At 47.8% G+C, this 5,602-nt stretch overlaps 1 protein-coding gene across 3 annotated transcripts in view; it reads left to right on the top strand.

Annotated features, from left to right (window-relative positions):
- The first annotated feature begins 701 nt into the window (after window positions 1-701).
- Window positions 702-5,602, top strand: part of Ccne2 (cyclin E2) — an 18,804-nt gene continuing 13,903 nt past the window's right edge. The window contains exons 1-3 of one of the 3 annotated variants that reach the window (XM_010619598.2): window positions 702-791; window positions 3,753-3,906; window positions 4,872-5,316. The gene's annotated coding sequence lies outside the window, so the exon portion shown is untranslated. Of the gene's footprint in view, window positions 792-3,752; window positions 3,907-4,555; window positions 4,630-4,871; window positions 5,317-5,602 lie in introns of those variants that run through there. The other 2 variants (XM_019206832.2, XM_010619599.2) reach the window with 2 other exon arrangements.

The raw sequence follows: 5,602 nt of genomic DNA on the forward strand, positions 1-5,602 counted from the left end.
AAGCAGAACAAAGCAGCAGTGCCAGAGAAGAGCAGGTGAGGAACCGCATATATAGTACCCAAGGCCACCCGTTCACAACCCACCCTCGTACATCAAGAGCATGCTTTACTAATCTGTGTTTTATCCCAATGAAAATTCACATATCAGCATTAAAGGCCACAACACCCAACATGGAGGAAGCTCAAATACCCAGTGCTAAATGAAAGCCTCACATAAAGACTTATATGCTGTTTCTCTATATGAAGTTCTACTTGAGGTAATACTGAACCCTGGTAGAAAAAAACCCAGAACTAAGGTTCAAGGGAGGTGACAGCACAGATTAACTGGGAAAGGCAACTTTCTGGGGGTGATGGTAATGTTCTGAGAGAAGTCTGCATTACAGTCTACCAGGAGTATATACGAAAGGTCTGTATGTTTCAGGCTGGGGACACAGCTCAGAGTGCTTGCCCAGCATATGTGAATAAGCCCTGCACCACAGTGGGGGAGTGTGAGGGGCCCAAAAAAAAGACATAATTTTACTGAAAGTAAAATTTGCCTCAAAAGAAAAGCTAAACAAATATTGAACTGTTTATTATTATATATGCTCAAATATTCACAGAGAAGTGTACCAATATCTCCTTTTTTTTGAGACAGGGTCTCACTATGTAGTTGAAGCTGACCTGGAACTCACTGTGTAGCCCAGGCTGATCTCAAACTCAGAGCAATCCTCCTGCCTCAGCCTCCGGAGTGCTGGGATTACAGGCATGTGCCACCACGTCTGGCTTTCCATCTCTTCTTAAATGAACCAGAAGGTAAGACAGGACAATAGAAGAAGGCAGTGACAAAGCAAGCATAGCAAAATGTTGATGGTGTGTATATTATAAAGTCTTTTCAACTTTGCTGAACATTTAAAAATCTTCATTTAAAAAAATATAAAGGAACATTTTAAACATTCAACCTGCCTGAAACCAGCTGGATATCCTAATGCTCTCCAGGTCCTCTTCCCAGTAACAGCCTTGCTTCAGCTGCTGGCCTTCGCCTTATCTGCCGGCTGCCTGTGTTCCCGCATCATCTCTTGCGGAACCTCTCAGTCCCTCTGACACATCTGGGAGGCGTCTCTCCTCACTTCCAGCAGCTGCCCTCGCCCGGACTGTGCGGCTGACTGCTTCTGCTCTCCCTGCTGCAGTCCGTGTCCGCACAGCCGGCAGAATCCTTTACTACGCCCCAGCCTCACCAAAACCTCCTTATTCGTGAATCAGGCCAAGGTCCTCTGGGCTTGCTGCCCCCGCCCTGGAACTTTCTTCCTTCTTATCTACGTAACTTACCTCACGTCAGTCCTCTGCTCAAATGTGCACCGAGGCTTTCCCTGAGCACCCACCTAACACAGCACCTCCCTCAATCCCTTACCTGGTTTGATCCAATACTGACGCGTTTGCCGTTTTCCTCACACATACATACACTAGAATTGAGCTCCGAAGGGTCAGGAATTTTTGTTCATTACTCTTGTCCTAAAGTTTAACGTAATGAACGAACTAGATGTCCCCTCCTCTGTGAGGCCTTCCAATGTCATGCCCCACCCCCTGGTACCCTTATATTGGTTTCCACTGTGATTAACAGCAGATACCTATCACACACTTACTCTTCCTCACACCCCACAGACTTAAACTCAATGGCCAGATACAATTTCTTACTAACTGCCATGCCCCTGTGGCCCAGAGGACCCTGCACTCACTTTCCTATGTCCACTGCCCCCCCCCCCGGTCTCTGGATTCCCAACGCTGCTGCCCTAGTTCCCCACTCTTCTCATCCCGGAGCATCACAACCACTGGAATCTAAAGTGTGCTCCGGCTCCCACCCCACCCGGCCCTCCCTGAGATGGCAGCCGAGAGCCGCTCCACAGCGCCAAGGGAACCTCTGCCTGGACTCCCCCCACGCTTCCGGAGTCCCAGAGGGCAGCAGCAGCTCTGCCTCGAGAGGGAGAGAACCTGTGGGGCCACAAGTGCCACCTGCAAAGCTCCTACAAGGGAGTGGCCCCAGCGTCCGGTTAGATCAGCCAGCACACACCTCTGCTGCTCTCTCTCCCCCTCCAGAGCAGGCTGAGGCTGGCCAGGCAGGCCGGTGACGGCAGAGACAGCCTTGCCCGCGAGCACTGCAGGGGTACAGGCAGGTACATGGGGAGCGGGGCAGCTTTCCAGAGGGGCTGGGCCTTGGGATGAGGGGGTAAATGGGCCTGGCTGGGGAAGACGGGAGGTGGCAGGATGGGGCACGCGTGGGCAAGGGTAGGGACTGTGGAGGAAGGCGTTCCAGTGGTCTACCTTCCCGCATGCCAGGACCCTGTGTGCAAAGGGGCTTGGCCTCTCAGCTGGGGTCACTGCAGAAGGGTGTGTGAAGGGGGTAGGAGCCTGGGAAAACCTGGGCTTTGGAAAAAGAGCTCTGACATGTGCTGGAAAGCAGGATGGGAAGGGGCAGGGCCTAGAAAGCCAGCCAGAGGGGGTGAGTCCTTGGCCGGGCAGGACTTTGGAAGCAGAAAAGGCCGGTGACAGCTGGAGGGAGTAGGGCCCAGGGGCACTGGAGTCAGGCTCCACAGTGGATGCCGGGCAGATGACGTTTGTTCCTCAGGGTCCTCGCCTGTACACAGGATGATGTAAACAGCACCTGTCTCATAGTGCTGGGGAAGAATGAAAGAATCTGATACCATGTAAAAGTGCCGGTACAGCTTAGCACATCATCTTACTCCACAAGTGTTAACTGTGATTAAGGAGCTCCAAAAACAGAAGAGAGGGATGACAAGGCTGACTCTCAAGACTGTGGTTTGAACAACCACATCTGCAGTTCTCAGAGTGCGTTCCACGGACCTAGTGGGGGAGGGGCGCATCCCAAAGAGCCTTTGAGATGAAGTGAAATCAAAACTATTTCATAAAATTTATTTGGTAATAAAATCAAGACATGTTCTTTTACTGTGATCAGGAAAAAAACAATGGTAGTTAAAACTAGCTCGTGGGGCGCTGGGACATGGTAGTGTTTGCCTAGCATGTCTGAGGCTGGGCTCAATCTCCAGCACTGCAAAACACACACACACAAACAAAGCCTGCTACTTCCTTAGCATAAATTTAAGCAAATTAGTCCAGCAGTCATGTTATTCACCAACATTCACTTCTAATTAAGAAAGGAAAAAAAAAAAGGCCAGTTTCACTGAAGGATGCCCTTGCCTAGATAATAAAAGAAGTAGCTTAATTCACAGTCAATCCATTAATAACATTTGGGTAGATTTTTATTTCTTCAGAAGTGTATTGGGCAAGCAAGGATGGTAAGCAACTTTGATTAGACAGGAAAAAGTGTTTAATCCTTATTTTTGGAGAAATATTAAGTCTGATTCATTTTTGCTTAGCTTCAAATCAGCATCACATGATTTTAAAAAGTATTTAAAACATCATGGCCAAAGCTTTGAACAGTTTGAGCAACAAGATGGGGTGGAGTTATATTCAAAGTATAAAATAAATCCAAATCTCCAGAGCAGAAAACATTCAGATAACAGATACTGGACCTTAAAGGAAGAGGAATATTACTCCCCACCCTTTATGCATAGGCTGCCGATACTGACTTATTCCCAAAGAGCACAGTATGAAAAGGGAACAGAAGAACTATCTTTACCACAACAGACAAACACTACCTTAGCCAGGTGATCAAGGTCAGCACCAGGAGTGATAAATCACGACAGCAGGATGCAGGTGATGAAAACTGTTTCACCTCTGTTTTTTCTCTCATAATCCTAGTCCAACCATAAGAAAAACATGGAATTCCAAGAGAGAGGCGGCCTGCAAAACACTCCCAGTACTCCTCAAACTGTCACAGCCTCCAAAAATACAGGACATCCGAGAAACTGTCAGAGCCAAAGAGATGCGACATCTAAATGCGGTGTCATTCTAGGTAAGACAGAAGAGTGGCAGAGACTGAGGAGCCCGAACAAAGCACGGACTTTTGTCAGTAACAATGCATCCACACGGATTCATTAATGAATGCTTTATGTGGTAATAAGTGTGGGATACTAGAAGATGTCAATAAAAAGGGAAACTATTGTGAAGTGAGGCAGCAGGGAGTGTTATGGATGCTTTGTCGTACACAGATTCCTAGCATTTACTGGGAATGACACCAACCTCTGTCATGATAACCTTGAGACCTCTCGTTTTCTACACAGACAGCCTATGCATGATTCAAATCACCATTTGCCAAGATCCTATTAAACATGCAAGCCTTTGAACAGTGGGGTCTTGGCCATAAAAAGATGAACAAAACAAGGTCTAGCAAGAGAGAAAAAGACATTTAAATAGATAATGATTATTTTAACTGTAGAGCACAAAGAAAAGGTTATGGGAGGCCTACACAGAGGAGGTATAGCAAAGAAAATCAAGAAATGGGTAGGCTGGTCCCGTTTTTGGTTTGTTAGTTTTCAAGAGATAAAGTCTTACTATGTTGCCCAGGCTGGCCTTGGAACTCCTAGACTCAAGTGATTCTCTTGCCTCAGCTTCCCAAGTAACTAGGACTACAGGTGCACACCAATGAACCTGGTTTAACTCAAACAACAACAACAACAAAACATTGGGCCTCCAAGGATCCTCCCTGCCCCAGGAAATGAATGCAAGAGCTAAGCAGGTTGGTGCACCTGTAGTCCCAGCACTCTGGGAGGCTGAGGCAGGAATATCATAAATTAAGTGACTTAGCCAGACCCTTTCTCAAAAGATGCAGCCCAGTGTGAAGGCCTTGGGATCAATCCCGGGTACTGAGCACACACACACACACACACACACACACACACACACAGCACCTTAAGATGCATGACTCCTTATTTGTTTTCTAGTGAAAACGCAAGCTCAAAAGTATTCTGTATTTTACAGCAGCACTGGAAGGCTAGGAACCTGGCGTGTCTGAGAGGAAACCCCACGCTCTCTACAGATCCACTTGTCCACCAGCCGGGATCTGGAGTATAGCGGCGTTCATCCTATAGCTTTCCACCCAACGCTCTGGAGATTGCTGTTATTTCTACTTTACTACAACTGCGCTGTTCACAGAATACACAAGGATACCGACACAGTAATTTCTAACTACAGTGCCTTGTTTACACAAAATGTACTTTATGCCAGAGCTGGGGACACACGATACTCAACGATTAATCCCACAAATACTAATGACATTCTTGGCTTTCAGCATATTTTGATGATCAAGCTCACTCACCCAGGTCACCAGTTTTGCTTTTGCTCAGCTAACACAAACTTGTTAGGAGGTACCTGCCCCATCCTTTCTTTGCCGTCATGGCAACAGCGATTTCTGCGATGGTAAAAGGTAGGCGACTCCCGCCTTAACAAGAGCCGTATTATATATAAACTGGACGACATGCCTTGGGCCTGACGGGTATAGATCTCTTCTGATCCGATGTCACCCTGGTTAAGGCTCTTAAGCATAAGCGCGGAAAAGAAACAATTCTTGTGCCTACCACTCGAGACCGCTGGACGAATGGCAAGAGCAGGAGTGAACAGCTTAGCTGTGCCAGCCCGGAGCACCGGCGCGTCCCAGCTCCTAGTTCGCAGGGCGGCGCCGCACAAAGCCCACGCGGCCGTCCCGTGGCATC

This window comes from Fukomys damarensis, unplaced genomic scaffold, assembly GCF_012274545.1.
Source record: "Fukomys damarensis isolate Sample0158 unplaced genomic scaffold, DMR_v1.0_HiC HiC_scaffold_5, whole genome shotgun sequence".
In the NCBI taxonomy this organism is placed as follows: Eukaryota; Metazoa; Chordata; class Mammalia; order Rodentia; family Bathyergidae; genus Fukomys; species Fukomys damarensis.